The sequence below is a fragment of the Callospermophilus lateralis genome, unplaced genomic scaffold (assembly GCF_048772815.1).
Source record: "Callospermophilus lateralis isolate mCalLat2 unplaced genomic scaffold, mCalLat2.hap1 Scaffold_44, whole genome shotgun sequence".
In the NCBI taxonomy this organism is placed as follows: domain Eukaryota; kingdom Metazoa; phylum Chordata; class Mammalia; order Rodentia; family Sciuridae; genus Callospermophilus; species Callospermophilus lateralis.
The window spans coordinates 2,165,097-2,183,828 of record NW_027514389.1 but is presented as its reverse complement, the minus strand read 5'-3'; positions in this window follow the sequence as shown (position 1 = coordinate 2,183,828).

Below are 18,732 nucleotides of genomic sequence, written 5' to 3'. Positions count from 1 at the left end.
TGTGAGAGATTTGCTTTCACTGTCCCAACAATTAATTTTAAGGAACCTGTTAAAAGATATTGCTGGAAAGTACTCCCACAGGGAATGCGTAATAGTCCTACTCTGTGCCAAAAATACGTAGACCAGGCGATAGATCCCATAAGAAATAGCTTTCCTGATGCATATATTATTCATTTTATGGATGATATATTATTGGCTCATGCTAATCCAGAGGTACTTTCAAAAATTTTTACTCAGTTAGAGACTTTGCTTACAGCAATGGGTTTATGCATAGCTCCTCAAAAAATTCAAAAAGTGTCTCCTTTTCAATATCTAGGTCAGATAATTCAAGGACGTACAATCCGTCCTCAAAATCTTCAGATAAGAATTAAGGAGTTACATACCCTTAATGATTTTCAAAAGCTATTAGGAGATATTAATTGGCTGAGGCCATCCTTAAAACTAACTACTTCTGAGTTAAGTCCTTTATTTCAGATATTACAAGGAAATCCTTCTCCAACCTCTCCACGTCAGCTAACTTTAGAGGCTAAAACAGCTTTAAGGAAAGTTGAAAATGCAATTAAAAATGCACAGCTTACTAGAGTTGATCCTAAGGAAATGGTGTATTTATTAATATTTCCAACTGAGCATACACCAACAGGAGCTATATGGCAAAAATTAGGAGTTATTGAGTGGATTTATTTATCCCACTCCCCTCAAAAAACATTAATTCCTTTTCATGATTCTATAGCTTAGTTAGTAATTAAGGGTAGAACTAGGATTTTACAATTAATTGGATCTGAACCTGATATCATAATTATTCCATTTTCTGTTCAACAGATTAATTGGCTTTTTCAAACTTCTAGCCCATGGCAAATAGCTTTTGCTGATTTTCCTGGCCAGATAGATAGTCACTATCCTCGTGATAAGATTATGCAATTTGCATCATTAACGTCACTTATTTTTCCAAAGATTGTACGTGCCCATCCTATAGATGAAGCCTTATCAGTGTTCACTGATGGATCGAGTTCAGGTAAAGCAAGATTTTATAGTCGTGTTCACACAGAGGTAATACAAACTTCTTATACTTCTGCCCAAAGAGCAGAGCTTCAAGCTCTGATTTGTGCCTTAACTTACTTTGCAAATGAGCCTATTAATATTTATTCTGACAGCTTATATGCAGTCGGAGTTACTAAAAATCTTGAAACTTCAGTTATTGGGTATACTTCATCACAAGAGTTATTTGAATTATTTCATAATTTACAAAAGGCAGTGCTAATGCGGAAATATCCATGTTTCTTAGGACATATACGAGCTCATACTAATCTTCCAGGACCTTTAGCTTCAGGTAATAACAAAATTGACAAACTCGTAGCTTTTTCTCAACAGATGTCTTCATATGACTGTGCACTAGCTTCCCATTCCTTACATCATCAAAATGCTTCTAGCTTACGTAAAAAATTTAATATTACTAAAGATCAAGCTCGTCAGATTGTAAGCCAATGCCCTAAGTGTGTTATTCACACTCCATCTCTGCCATCAGGGGTAAATCCCCGTGGATTAAAACCAAATCAAATCTGGCAAATGGACGTAACTCATATTCCTCAATTTAGTAAGCAGTGTTATGTGCATGTCATAGTGGACACTTATTCTAGATTTATTTTTGCCACAGCACGTACTAAGGAAAATTCTCAAAATGTAATTTCTCATTGCCTAGCAGCTTTTTCTGTTTTAGGATGCCCTATACAGATTAAAACAGATAATGCCCCAGCTTATGTGAGCTCTTCTTTTCAACAATTTTGTCAAGAGTTTAAAATTAATCATAAAACAGGAATTCCTTATAACCCCCAAGGTCAAGCCATTGTAGAACGAGCTCATTTATCTATTAAACTTCAATTACAAAAATTAAAAAGGGGGGATAGGCTTATGACTCCCCAAAATAGCCTTAATCATGCCTTGTTTGTTTTAAATTTTTTAAACTGTGACGCAGAAGGTCACACTGCTGCTGAGAGACAAATGTCTCCCTCAGTAACAGGCCCTTTAGGCAGAGTTTTGTGGAAAGATTTACAGACCGGTCAGTGGAAGGGCCCAGACCCGGTGATTATATGGGGCAGAGGGTATGCTTGTATTTTCCCAGAAAATTCTTCTCGTCCTATTTGGGTGCCTGAATGTGCTATCAGACATGGAAGAGATAGAACCCAGATTCAAGCGACTGAAGATCGACCCAGAGGAGCCCCCATCCAGAAGGAGGAGATATCGGAAAAGGATAAAGAAAGACCAGATTGACCCAGCCAAAAAGCTGATTTCATGGAAAGACGTAAAGAAGCTAACAACCCAGGCTTCCCGAATACTTCGAGACCTAGGAAAAAACAGGACCCCAATGATGATGGTAGCAACAGTAATTGCCCTACTGGGCTGTCAGGTAAAGGGGGATCAAGTAGACACTTACTGGACATATTTCCCAGATCCACCCCTGGTACACCCAGCTGTGTGGACTGGAGAATCTATTCCAGTATTTACTAATGACTCATTCATGATGGGAGGATTTACAGATACTCATATTACTCCCAATCATGTGACTAGATTTAATTACTCTGGCTATAGTGCCCAATTACCCTTGTGTTGGTCCCACGATAAACATGCTGGCTGTCTGAAAGTATCATTCGAGGAAAAGACAGTGATTGGTAGACCTAGACTGACAAATAATTCTATTTATGGAGATTTAAAACCTAATACTAGATCAGTAATTAAGATGGGACTTTCCCATAATAAGCCAGTCATTTCTGCAAAACCTCCACAGATACACCACTGTCCAAATAGTTCTACAATTGAGATTGGCACCTTTCCTAAATGGATGGATTGTATAAATCCCTTTCCTGTACAACATAAGGTGTCTAAAGATAGTGGGTATATTTTAGACTGGTCTCCAAAAATTGATAAGAGACAATTACGAAAAAATTCTGCTATGACACCTGCAGGATTTGTTAGTAATATTTTGACTTATAGTGAAGGTGGTGTTCAAAAAGATATTTGACGTTTAATTACTGCCTCAAAATTCTTACATTTTACAGACAAACCCTTACCAAGATTTATTGGCAAGAACTGTAAAGAGGTATCTTGCTATGGCTTACGAGCTGTGTCCAATCTCCTTATGTTTTAATTATTGAAAATGTAAAAGTTAAATGGATAGATGACAGATATATTGTTACTTGTAAAAAATGTAACCTAACCAATTGTATTACTAGGTATAATGGAGGAAAAGGAGTGCTGATACTTCATCAGCCCTCTTTCGTCTTATTACCTGCTAATATTTCAGAGCCATGGTATGCTGATGCTCGTTTACAAGTCTTACAGCAAATTCATGCCCAGCTGGCAAGACCTAAACGTGCTATTGGAGTTATAATTGTTGGTGTTTTGGCGCTAGTCTCTTTTATTGCATCAACTGTCTCTGCGTCTCTGACATCGTCTCAAAATATTCAGCATGCAAAATTTCTTAATAATTTAGCTCAAAATACTTCCAAGGCTCTGCGTAATCAAGTAAATATTGATGAAAAGATTGAAACTAAATTAAACGCCTTAGAGGCAACTGTTATTGACATAGGTAATGAACTTTCAGCCTTAAAATTTAAAGAAAGGCTTAAATGCCATGCTAATTATAAGTATGTGTGTGTTACAGCTGCCAAGTACAATGCTTCTCTCTGGGATTGGGAGAAGGTTAAAAACCATTTGTTAGGTATTTGGCAAAATAGTAATAATAGCTTGGATATTCTGGAACTTCATCACCATATCCAAGACATTCAAAATAATAGAGCTGATTTTTCAGAACCTTCTTCTTTGGCTAACCAAATATTGAAGGAGTTAAATAGATTCAACCCTGGAAATATTCTCAAACACTCGGCCTGGTACATTATTGGATTATTCTCTTTGCTGCTAATTCTTTATTGCGTTGTAATTGTAGGATGGCGAGTCTTCAGAACAAGAATACAAAAACTCCGGAGAGTGAACCACCGCCTCATTTTTGCGAAAAGAAAGGGGGAATATGTCGGAAGCCATTCTCACACGTGACTGGGTGACTCCCGGTTAGGGTCTGAGGCGCTCTGGCTGTGTCGGAGCTTTCCCGGCCCTCTCCTGTTGAGAGAACCTGTCTGTGTGGGGGTGTAACTGACCACTGACCCCGGAGGCCCAATCACTGACCCTGACCTTGGAGTGCGGCCCCCCTTCAACCTTCATTGGATGGAATTCTCCCCTGAATTTCTTGCTCCCCAATAAAAGGCTACTCCCTGGCGTGCTCGCTCTCTCTCTCCTGCTACCCCTGAGTAATCCTTGCTGCCCTGCCGGGCGGTTAGAGAAGGGAACCAGAGAGGGGAGCCGTCTCGGACCTGGTCATAGAAAAAGGTAACTGAGTCTGTGTGTTTATTTCGATCTCGCTAGCTAACTTTTATGCCAAGAACCTCATTAATGAAACCATTGCGCTGGCCGCGTGGTAGAAATCATTTTTTTCAAATAAATCCAACCAGTAGTAGTGTGCATCAAAAAATGTAATTTTCTATTCATTTTAACACTGGAAATTTTATTCCTTAATGGTTTGTGTTAAAGTTTTGTTGCTATTCAATGTTGCAATTGGAGAACAGATTTAGGCAATAAATTTACCTTGTATTAAACAATAGGTGTAATTGGAAGTTATAACAGTCAATAATTTCCACTTTAAAATTTACCACTTTGAAATAGGCTCTGGATTGAGTGACAAATCCTTTGAATCTCCTCTAGCAAAGTTCAGGTTTCCAGTTTTGTTTAATACAGGAGATAAAGAAAAATTTGCTGTAAGAGCATAAAATTAAAATAATAGAATTAACAGAGTTGGAATTAATGAATCAGAAAACAAGTCTTAAATTTTCTCAATATTAGATGAAATCACAGATAAATGGGCATAGAAATAATTAAAATATTTTAATATCATAAAAATAATATGTCATTTGAGGCTATGTTTATGCTCCTTAGCAATTCAGCCAAATCCAGCCAAATGCTTCCTATAGAGACTCCAAATCAGAGCAGAACCACCTCAATAGACAGCTAATTAACAATATTTTATTAAACAAAAAAAAAATATGGAGTTAAGTATTTTAGCACTGCAGTTTTCTAACAAAATTGGTTGACAAATCTTCAATAAGGATTATCATGGGAAAAATAAAAATCAATGCTGTTTATTTGTTATGTTGGTATGGAGGCCTGTGATTATATTACTTATAATTAAAATTCAAAAGTATCATTTACCATTAACACAAAGTTGCCAGGGCACTTAGCAAACATTATTTTTTAAATTTTTAAAAGTAACTAGTTCAAATATATTTTATCAAAAACATCATTGAAGATAATTGTATTTATTTATTCTTTTTCTAAATTGGTTAGGTGGCATGTTTCCATACTTTTATTATCATAGTAAGTGACTCTCTTTGTAATTAAGCCTTTATTTTACTTTTTGAATATCCATATGTACTACTACTTTGTGCTCTAACATATAATTTCTCCATTCCATTCTTTGACAGTAGGCAAGGTGTCTGGCTGTCTAACATGAGTGGTAGAACATTTCTTGTAAAGAATGGAATACAGTATGCTGTAGGAATTACATAAAAAATCCTCAGTGAATGGAAAAAAGACTCTGGGACCTTGGATGTCAGTTCCAAGGGAGAAAAATTTATAGGTAGAACAATCTGTCTTTTGTAACTGACACATAAGGTCCCAGAGGCCTTTTTCTCTATCACTAAGGATTTTTCACGCATTTCCTACAATATGAAAAAAAAAGGATGAATTTAACATTTAGACACTTTGGGCTGTGCATAAAAAGAATCTTGTAGATTCTGTTTTAGGTCCTTACCCCAAAATCAATTTTAATATTATATTAAAACTTCAATAAAAATGAAAACTCTATACCACTTCAATAAAGAAAAGTTAAAATTAAGCTGGCTCAGCCAATTTAATCAGTAATCAGTAACAACCTGTGGTGCAGCAGGTACCAAGTGAGGCATGTTCTCTTTGGGACTCATTTAAAAGGCATGGTTATCACTCATAGAACTGTGGCAGAAATACAAATGACATGCACTAGTGGCCTGAAGGGCTAAGCAAGCTCTTCAAAGTGACATTTACCATGGAGTGTCTAGGGCATTGATAAAAAATAATAACTGTATCTGAATAGGGCTAAAATGTTAGATGACACAGTACTATGGGGATTATACTAAAACTAAAATCATATACAAATATTGGTTAACTAGACCCTAAACAGGCACTATAACTGATTCACCCATACAGTAATAATTTCCTTTCAAAGTTTGTGAAACAACATTTGCTTCTTCAAATTCGAGCCAAGGAATATAAAAATGTGGATTCTTCTGATCTATGGGCATGATGTCTGTCTTTCAATTTATTACTAGACTTGCTTTTGTTTCTTTCAGTAATTTTGAACTTTCATTGTACAGGTCTTATTCATATTTAATTATAGTTATCACTAAATATTTCATTATTTTATACTTTTATGTTTACTATTTTTAAATTTTAATTCTATATTTTATTGCTAGTATGTAAAATTACCATATCTTAATCATGGTGATGATAACACAAATGTATGCTTTTCATAATTCATTGAACTATGCACTTAAAATAAAGAGTCTATTGGATGTAAATTGTTTCAGTAAATTTGATTCAAGACAAGTTCTGAGTATGTATTTACTATATAGGATTCTGAAGATAAAGATATGTAACATGCTTATCACAGTCCCTGACAAAAATATATACTTGACAAAAATGATCTATTAATTTTAATTCTTTATTTAATCATGTTTTTTTTACTATAAATTATATTTTTGTTGCAATACACATACTTAGGAATTTTGATAGGATGTTTCCTGGAAATAAAACATCTTATGGTAGAGTTCTTAATATTTTAGCTCTAGCAACAGAATATCAGTGTAAAGAAAGAAAATGTTACTGATTTAAAACTTATAATCTGAGTTTTTTGAAATTATTCTATGCTGAACGTTTTTAGGATTTCTGCTTATACCTTTCTTATCCTGTATTAAGCTGTATTTCACTTTTAATTTTATTATAGTCGAGATCAGCAAAATATTGCTTATGTAATTTTTTCATCTTTTTCTTCAGTGATAGCTAACACAGAATACTTTCTCCCTTTTATCTTTAAGTAGGATGACTGTGTATCGTTGGGTACCATTTGTCATGTTCCTGAGCTTCACCACTAGATTCTTGGCAGCAACTACCTCTTCTTCCATGCATCATGTTTTGGACAGTAGAAATTCAAATCCCTTGATGGGTAAACTTATTCAATATTAATTATAATAATAAAGGAGAATAGTAAGTGTTATATGTAATGTACCACATGACTAGTAGTTTTAAGTACTTTGCATGTACAGACCAGTAATTCAAGAAAACAAGTAGGAAGTTGATGCTAATTTAGTTCCTATTCAAAGATGAATATGTAGGACAGAGTGATTAAGTAACCTCATAAGGGTTCTGAAACTTCAAGTAACGCAGACTAAGCAGCCTGAGTCCATAGGTCAGGATCTCAAAGATGATACTCTCCTACTACTCAAAATTCTATTTCCTGCATAACTATATGTGTAACCATAAATTAGTCATAATGAATTATAGGACATAAATGATTCATGGGTAAATCAATCCATTTTGTAACCTCAGGCAAAAATTTAATAATGGTTGTGGATCTTTTATATTTAAAATTTAAGTTAGAGGTGACAATGTATTCAAAATTCACTTTCAAACTTACATGATACAGCTTCCTATTCCATCTTTAAAAATGTTAGTCCTCCTTGGGCAATTAACTTGAGTTCTAAGTAAGATTTCATGTCATTATGTTTTTATAAAATAAGACATGTCCCTGTGCTTCAATCAACTTATATCTTAAAGAAATACATTAGCTCTAGATTCTTAGAAACCTTCAAGAAGTTTTGGGTCACATCAATTTTGAAGACATTTCAAAGTGAGTTGTCATATATAGTGAATACACAATAAAATATCTTGTAATTTGAAAGTATGATGACATTTTTCTTGGTTCTTCAAGTAATGCCTCTTAATATTTTATTTCATAATTCTAAAAGTCAGATATCCATTACAAAAATATGTCTGGCAAAATTGCAAAGCAGTATGGAGATTCCTCAAAAAACTAGGAAAGGACATACCATTTGATCCTGTTACATTACTTTTCACTATACATCCAAAAGAGTTAAAACCATCATACTACAGTGATGCAGCGACATTGATGTTTACAGAAGCTCAATTCACAATAGATAAGCTATGGAACCAAACAAGGGGCCCTTCAACAGATGAATAGATAATAATATGTAATGTATATATACAATGAAATATTACTTAGCCATAAGGAGAATGCCTTCATTACTTTTTATGGTAAATGGATGATCTGGAGATTATCATGCTAAGTAAAATAAGACAGTTGTGAGAAATCAAAGGTCCATTTTTTTTTTTTTTTTGATATATGGATGCTAACACACAACAAAGGTTGGGTGCAGAAGGGGAAGAATAGAATTTCAGTAGATCAGAAGATGGATAATTAAAGGACAGGAGAGAAGAAGGGAATAGAGAACACAGAATAAATCAGACATAACATTTGTATGTTCACATATAAATGCATAATCAGTGAAACCCCATATTATGTACAATAAGGGTATCATAATAAGAATAAGTTACACTCCATATATGTATAATATGTCAAAATACATTCTACTCTCATGTATATCTAAAAATAACAAATGCAAAATTTAGCAAGTTTAATTTATTTTTTAAATATAAATAGTGATCAGATCCATTATATGAATAGTGATCAGATCCATTAAATGAATCTTCTTACCTTACAAAGACTGGAGCATGTCATCAACAAAGCATGACCATGAGACAAGGAAAAAAGATCAGTGCAACGCACATCAATCCTCATTTTTGATAGATACTTTGATGTGATCCAAGTAAATTTCTCCTAAATAGCTCACGAGTTATTTCTAGTTATGGTGATGAAATGAAGTCCAGTTTGATTCAATATATTACATTTAAATTGTTTTTAAAAATTCAGTTATGGTTTTCCATTTTTACAAGTTATTTGATCAATAATCAATTTATGATCAATTGTATTATCTTCTTAATTCAAAAAAATTAGTTTTTTGTTGTTGTTGTTGTTTAGATTTTTGTGTTTTATTTGGGAGGGGTACTGAAGATTGAACCCAGGGGTGTTCTTCCATTGGACTACATCCTTACCTTTTTATTTGTTTGTTTGTTTGTTTGTTTATATTTTGAGACAGGGTCTCACTGTGTTGCTGAGGCAGGGCTTCAGTTTCCCAAGTGTTTGGGATTACAGGTGCACTCTAACACACTTGGCTTAACACAGTTTTTAAAAAGCAGTGGAGGTAAGGTTCTGACTCTATCATCTAAGCTGCATAATATGTCTTCAATAATTTGATTATGTTCCATTTCAAAGTGTCCAATAATAACACTACTGGGAAGAGCTTGTAGCAATGAAAGTGTAGTACAATAAATACTAACTTCTTCATTTTAATTTTGTTGCTGAGGACTGCTGAAATCTGGCAAAGAAAGAAAGTTTGGTTTTTGTTTAATAATTCTAAAAATGCACTGTCTCTATGACCCACTACATAATGAGAAGCATCTCTAATGATTAAAGTAAATTTAGCAAAAGATTAAAATTCATATAGGTGGATTCTGTTACTTGGAATTTTAGCTTTGGGGAGTGAACTAAATTTACATGGGTACTACCCCCTTAATGATATCAACTAGAAGGCCAGAGTGAGAATGACATTTAAAAAAAGGTTCAAAAATCCAGTCACTAGTCTCAAAATGTCAATATCAGAAATCAAAATGAGCAAATACTAGTTTAAGTAATTTTTAAGAAATGCAATAAAACAAAGAAAAAAGAGGAAAGAATTCCTTTAATGTACCTATGCAATAATACATGAAGATAAATGTGATGCCTTTGAATCTTTTTTAAATTAGTGTCAAATTTGCTCAGACTCTTCAATATTTTACCCTTATGAACGTCCTTCAGGTCCTAGGTGCCATTTTGACATGTATCATTTTAGCCCTTTTATTTGTTTTAGTTTCAATTCAAAAACTGGGAGTCATCCAATCTTAGCCTGTAATTGGGACCATAATTGGGTCTTTGATGCCCTAATTACGAATAAAGTAATTATAGTAATTATAGATAAATTAGAGTAATAATTTGTAATTATAAATAAAGTCAATCTGAAATACATTTGCAATATAGTTACAAAATGGATATCAAAAGTGACAGTTCTACTTCAAATATCACATTGTATTATGCTTTGTACCTTTCATTATACTTGTGTTAGATTTTCAGGAAACTGGAAAAAAAAAATATATATATATATAATTAATTTGATTCTTAACCTATTCTTCATTCTTTAAAGAAAAGTAATTTACATCTGCTATTTAAGAAATATAGATTTTTTTCCCTGAAGTATGTTAATAATTCCAACAAACTCTATTGAAATACAAAGTGATAAGCAATTTGCATTGTCAAAGGTCTAAAAATTGCATGGGCCTAAAAATTGAAAACAACATATCTTAGGGATAATTTTTAAGTCACTTTCAAATACTAAAAAAACTCCTATGATTATAAACTCATTTAGACCCTGCCATATGATTTCTCTGGAGTCATAAGTATTATCAAATTGATTAAACAATTAAGAGGAGATATATCTGGAGTCAGGTCATTTATATAGATCATTTTTATCTCAATTAATTCCCCCCCCACACACACACACAACCTACAGAAGTAGAGATGGAGTTAATGTGGTTGGTTTTATGACCATTTTACCTGATAATAAAAATGTCTAAATAACTAGCCCAATATCAGACAGTTAAAACAACAAAGGGCAGAATTGTTATTTCAGCAGAGATAAATTCATTTCCAAAACTGATAATAGTTTCAAAATGTCATTATTTTTATAGTAGAATTTCTGAAAAGATAAATCATGTACTCTGAATAGTTTGGATTCTGGATATTTTTTAAAATAAAGTATATTTTCTTTTCTATCATGGTCTATTTAAAATGCTAAAATGAATTTACTTATTATGTATTTAACATGATTACTTATAATATTTGACTCCTCACTTATTTTCTAGGTTTTTATCCATCAAATTTTTCTGCTCATATTTTTTCTAATTTTCCCACATAACCCCCTTTTGTAGTTACATATCCTTTTCTAATGAAAAAGAATAAAGTCAGTTTACATTCTATTTAGCAAAATTTATGTGTGCTGAGTAAACACAACCAAACACCTATTACAATTGTCTTACTAAAATTTTGACAGAAATGCTAATTAAATTAGCTAGCAGATTCCACTTCATCACTTACACTACATTCATTTAGTTTCTGTCTTGACAGGATTGTTAAGAGAAGCAGTTGCAGAACTCTCCAGCAGCTATCACACACTGGCTTAGCTACTTACACATGTTTGATATTCAGTTGCAATTTTCTCTCCTGATAAATGAAGAAATAATACCAATCCTTCATGACTGAGAGTTAAAAAGACAATATAAAAACTACCTGATTTTATGTCAAGTACATCAATAGAAATGGATGGTAATTAATGATAGGTGCAACTATGAACAGACCCTAATGAAGTTTTGGTCACTACCCATGAAATTCTCTCCTCATATAGTTAAACTAGATACCTCACAGTATATTGCCAAGCTTGATAATGTTACTATTTGACTACAAATAAATTCTCACATTGGAGAGTTTTTTTTTGTGTGTGTTTGTGGTCTATTTGATGTTTACTTTGCTAACAAATTATCGCTATAATATAGTGTATGTAATTTTGGTCTACTAGATGTTACATGTTCTCAGGCAAAACTGAGGGTCCCCCCTCTTCTCAGTATGAAAATGTTAAGATACAAGGCTTTTGTTATTGTTCCTCCTGAAAAAAAGAATGAGTTTCTTTTTCATATGTACATTGACTGTGTATCCCATATTGATCACAGTATTGATAGAATTTATATGTGTTTGTGTGTGTATGTGTGAGTGCTGATGGGGTACTGAGAGGAAACATTTGTTAGATTCCATCTTGGATGGAATCCAGGCTCTATCTCCATCTGTTGCAGTACTCACCTCCAGAATACCAGAAGTTCATGTTATCCTATGATTCCTTCTTTTCATTCCCGTTAGGACTTTACTAGAGCTTGACTTTAGTTAGGGTTTCATCAATTTATACAGAATTTAGTTTTTACAAATTAGTTTTTCTAACATATCTTACTTTTATATAGAATTGGAAACTGAAGTCATAAATGACCCTTACTACAAAACAAGCATTTTAAATCTGAAAATGTTTATATTAGAGTCACTCATAAAAAAGCAAGATTACTTGGGCAGCTCAAACTAACTTCAAAGTGCAAATCAGTTTAGGAAGTTATTGGTAGGGAAATAAAAATTCCAACTGTCTCATCTTTATTTACGCATCATCCTTTCCAGTTTTATTGAGGTATAATCTACAAAGCTCTATATATTAAAGGTGTACATCATGTTCTTTTAAAATCTATATACATGTGGGTTGGCTAAGTCAAACTAATTTTCGTATGTGTTATCTCACATACTTACCATTTTGTGTGTGTGTGACAAAATCACAAAATCTACTCTCTTAGTAATTTTAACAATATGTTTTCGACTTTTTAAAGATTTAATTGCTGAAAGTAATGGCTTTGAAAAGAGAGTATATTTTTATTGCCAGGGATGTTTCTTCCATAGCAGAATCTGCTCATCACAGCAGTGCAAGTCCTGAGGGATTGTGTTAATGGACCATGCTGCCACCAATAAACACCTTGTTGAATTGGTAATTATTTCAGGGAAAAGGGAAGTCACTCTGAACCTTTTATAGACTGGATGTTTTAAATGTGCTGTGAAATGAAGGACACATAAGCTTAAGAGTAATTATTCCCATTATGCAACTTTTATGACTCAAGATAGTGAGATAGCAAGGAAAATAAATGCAAAATAGGCATGTATGGAAAGTTTATCAAGGTTGAGATTCTCAATGTGAATACACTCCCATTTATAAAATGTGTAAGCACTGAAAATTACAAAATATAATTATAAATAAAAGTAATTCATTAATGCATGAATACTTAATTCTAAATAGTGACAAGCTGTTTCTTATTATATAATTTTTAAAGGAATGTTTCTAGTTTATATTTTGCATGTAAGAAAATCAGGATTTTAACATTACTAATAAAAATATAACTTCTTAAGGAAAAGAAATATGAAGTTAACATGGTTTCATTAAAGTAAGATCTTATAGAAACCAATTTCTGAATCATTTGATCCTTCCTTATGATGTTATAGTCTCACATTAAAAAAATTACCACCACTTTTGATTTCAGTCCATGTAAACATTAAGAATTAACTTACATTTTAATTATATTTTTTGAATATACTGTAAAGTAAATCTTGATTGGGGGATATTTTCGAGTATATAATTATTTCATATAGAAGTGAACTAAAAAAATCAGTCTTCTTGAACAAAGTTCATTATTAATCTAAGTAAATATTCCAAAATTATCAATGAATTTACAAATTATGGTTATATACATGTAAGAACTTGTAAGAGGGAAAAACAAATGACTCTTTACTGAAGAGACAATTTGGTTAAAACCACAACTCATTTTCTCTCCCCTCAGATGCACCTTGTATTAGTTTTCTAATTCTTCACAGAAAATCACCACAAGATTAGAAACTTAAAACAACACACAACATGTATTTTTTATCTCAAATTTTCAACACAGAATTGTAAGCAAAGTTTAGCTGTGTCTATTTTTCAGGAATTCACAAGGCTACAAAAAGTGTTTTAACAGAAGTTGCTTTCTCACATGGAGGATGGGCTCTAGAATCTTTGTGCAAGTCATTCAAAATTAGTAGAATTTATTTCCTAGTGTTCACAGGCTTGGGGACTCAAGTTCCTCACTGGCTCTTGGTTAGAGAGCACCCTCATTTCCAAGAGGATGCCTGCATTTCCCTGTCATGAAGCCCTTTCCATATATCTGGGTTTAGTTCTTTACAGCAGGAGAAGAGCACTAAGAAAATCCAGCAGGATGAATTTATGGAAATATAGCAATATAAAAATAGGAGTGTCACCCCAACATCATTGCCATATTCTGTTGCAAGCAAGCCACAGTTCTGATGACACTGAGTTGGATGATATTATAAAAGAGAAACTCACTGCGTATTACTTTAAGTTGTGTGCACACAAAGCTCAGTTTGACTGATACATTTTTTTGAATGATAACAATTCTAAATTTTGCTAGATATCAAATGACTTTAATAGCCCTCACTCAGTATGAGTCTTCTGAGATTCTTTGTGTTGTTATATGTAAGTATTGAAAATCTCCAAACCTAATAAGGTATGAAGTACTTAGAATGTTGATAAACACTTAGTAAATAAGTAATATAAAAGTAACCAATATCATCATCATTTTTAATATTACTCCTATGTGCATAAGGTTTGGAAGTTCAGCATACTTAACCATGCTGGAGTTTTGATGAGACTTGCAAAAAAATTGTTATGACAGGACAAATAACAAGATTGGGGGTGATAGAAAAATTATCAGCCAAATATAGAAAAAATGCTTAACTTCCTACTAAAGTAAAAATGATAAGAATGTGTATCTATCTTGCATAATATAAGGCCTCAAAAGTGCTAATTTGCTTAATGCAGACTTGTTAAGTAGAAAACATTTAATCCAGAATGGTGAAAAGAGCCAGGCACGGTGCTGCACACCTGTAAATCCCAGAGACTCAGGAATCTGAAGCAAGAGGATTGCAAGTTGGAGGCCAGAATCAGCAATGTAGCAAGGCCATGAGCATCTTAGTGAGACCCTGTCTCAAAATAAAAAATAAAATAAAAAAGGGCTGATAATATGGTTAAGCTCCTCAGGATTCACTCCCCGATACACCCCCAAAAAGAATGATTAAAAAGATGAAGTTCCAGAAAGACAGGTAGGCTGCCTGGGTTTGCCTTTGAGGTGTGCCTATATTTCCAGAGATTTCATCTCTGCCCTCCATACGCTAGACTGTCTAAGAAGATCACGTCCTTGCTCTCACTGATTTCACTTTACCAGCAAGAGTAGAAAGTCAAGACTCCATGACAGGCAAGGAGTGACTTGGTACTCTGTTTTGTTCCACACAGTCTTAATCACTCTCAGTCAAGACCTTCTTGCCACTCCTTCTCTCTACTAAGAAAATATTTTAAAAATCAGTGAAAAATAAATTAGTTCCCAAAACAAAAAATCAAACTATCAAATTTGATGTTTTCCTCAATTTCCAGTAATTCTTGACACTTTTCAAGAGTTCTCCTTTTGTTTATGCTGAAAATCTGTTTGATATTTTAGTTGTTGATCTACTGATCTTTATTTTTTTACTGTATTTATTTATTAAATTATGAGTTGTCAATAAGGTAGTTAAGTCTGGATATTATGTGAACTCTAAAGAAAGATCACATATAGGTCTGATTCTGAAAAGTTTGCTTGCGGACACTTAAGGAACTCCACTTTACAGCCAAACTCAGACTTAACAGAAGAGTTAGAGGAATAAAATGAAAACATTAAGGAAAGCATTCCAGAGAGGAGAAATTTGAAAGTGCAAAGCTGTAGAAACATGGAAAAGAATGATGTGTTCTATTTTTCAATGGAATCTTTTAAGAAGCATTGTATCTGGAAGTGGGTAGGTTTTTGAAGATTTGGCTGAAGTATGAGACTTGGGAGAATTTAGGGACATATTGATGGAATAAGGACATGAATGCTTGTTAAATGACTAAATTTTATATTTTTCAAACTTCTTAAAGGATAACTTTAGAGTGAGGCAAACATGATGGAGATCTTTTAGGAAGATGCACAATAATGAAGATGAACAAGATAAAAGTCAGAAAGAAGGCTGATTTAAAACAGAATGAATCTGACATAACTTTCATATTACATATATGAATACACCACAGTGAAGCTCAGCATTGTGTGCATCTATAAAAATGGATCCTAATTAGAATAAGATATATTCCATATTTGCTGAAACATATCAAAATAGATTCCACTGCCATGATAACTAAAAGGACAAATAAATATTATAAAAAGAAAAATTTTAACAGAAACTGGCCACTAATTAGTACCTTCCTAGAAAAAGACCATTTGCCTCAAACTACACTGTCTAAAAGTTATACCCACTAACCGTATGGGCCTATACCATTTACTTTCATCTTAATTAATATTTCCTCAGTAGCATTAGATAATTTCAAGTGTCCAGTTGCCTTATGTGACTAGTGGGTATGTATGATACTGGAAAGCATAGACAGGCAGTTTGTGCTTCCTTGTGGAAAGATTCATTGGATAGCAGTAAAGCATAGTGAGTCCAAGATATTTCATGTCATTTATATGTATGTTCATGGGGGGGAACATATAAAATGAAGCCAGTATGGGAAATAATGTAATGAGGTGAATTACAAGTGTGTTGTGTTAAATTCAGGTATACAAGTGTCTTCCATTGCTCTTCTACTTTTACCAATACTGCCTCAAGGGCATCCTTTCTCATATTTCTTTCTATTTAGAGGTGAAACTGCTGGCTAAATTCCCAAGTCAATATTTGTTATCTAAAGTATATGTGCAATTATTAATGGTTACCAATTTCTCCTCTAATTTATATTGTCTAGTTGTCTGATAAATTCTATTGCCTATCAACTAGCTTAAACTATGAGCTATTTAAAAATTAGCCCTTTGTTTCCTAATCTAAGTTTAAAATGCCATCTGATTTTTCATTCATTTTATCTAATTATGACTGAGAATTATAAGCTTTTCCTATATTTACAAGTAATTTGTGAACTTTTAGTACTGGAATTTTTCATATTTTATTTTTTTCTTTTATTTTTCATTATTGGTTTGTAAGATTTTTTAACACAGCAGGACATAATGTAAATCATGAAGTTGTATTATAAGTTAAAAGCCACTCCCTAGTTTATTCTTTTATTGACTTTTCATGGTGACACTTTAACCCCTTTTAAATATTGATAAGTTTATCAATATTTCACTTATGATTTCCATTCTAGAATAAAATTCTTGCTTACATAAAGATCATTCATGTTCCCTTTAGCATATTTAATTTTTTAATGTTAAAATATTTGATCCATAAATATATTATATATCAATTTATTTTAGAGTAAAAACTGGGAGAACCTTTTTAAAAAATGTTACCATTTCAGCATTGGAAAAAAGAAGAGAGTCATAATTCTTACACAATTTTGCTTTAGTAGTTGTTATTGCAGATACTTTAAGTGAATAAAAAGAACTCATCTTTTGCTTATTCACATGCAAAGGAAAAATATAATCTTACATCTGTAAGTGAAATATTATAATAATTTCAAATATTTTAATGAAAAAGTCAATAACACACACTATTCTCAGAACTACAATGATTGAAATAAATAACCCGAACATTTCAATGAATGAGACTGAATTTCTAGCTTTTGAGAGTCACATGAACATCCTACCCCACCTAAACCATTGGCTTATATATAATTTATATTTGAAAATAGATTAATACTGTATATATGCAAACTTTATGAATAGGTGGGACAGACTTGGAAATCTCAGAATTCATGGTCACTTGATATCACCTTGTTTGTTCTGCCTAATTGTAAGGCAGAAGTTTATTCTCAGAATAAGGATTTTTATTTTCAGAAGAGAAAAAATGATTTGCTTCAAACTATTAAAAGTTGTCCTTGTAATTTTTTATTTGTGTTTGTAAGGATGATATATATAAAATCTCAATTTGCCGCTCTTTAAGCATCACTGAATTACTAGGCCTTAGTAGAAGAACAGCTTGTATTCGAATTTGCATTTACTGCAAAGCCACTTCTTTTCATGATCTCCTTACAAATAGGTAGCCTTACCATGTGTTTTGGTAAATACTTTGAGGAAGCACATTCCAACGTGTTATATGTTGTCTCTTTTAAAATCTTGAAAGTTCTGCAAAGAGTTGAGTCTCTACATTTTCTATGAGGAAATAAGGAAAAAAAAATTAAAAAACATGTCTACGAGCTTTATAAGAAATCCTGATATATCCCACACCACTGAACCATGGAAACTTCATTGAAGATGCAAAACCACAAATTTTTTTTTGAGGGGGACATTATGTTCCAGGTTATGGTTAGCATTTTTCTTATTAATATATCTCACAATAATTATTACCTTTAAATATCAGATACAGTCAACAGAGTGTCAAATAACATATGGTGTTTTATGGATGATCATGAAAACCAAGTTTTTTGCAGATTAATTTAAATATAGAGCAAATAGAGGTAGCCTTGACAAGTCAAAGTAGCCAACACCATACTCTACTGTAACTACTCTTGCAGATTTTTAAAAATTATTTAAATTGTGTAATCACTTTCGTTTCTACAGTTTTATCTATTATTATTAGTAGTAGTAGCATTAATATTATTATTTGCAATTCTATTTCTTAATTCCTCATTAAAAACAGCATCATCAAAGATAAATCATATCAAACTACAATCAATTTTAACTTTATTTTATAAAAACATGCAAATAAAAAGCTAAATATATAAATGTTATTCAAATTCTTTATATTGTCATTTTTAATGACTAAATTATATAACATGATAGCTCCAAATAATATTACCACTTTGTTAAAAGATC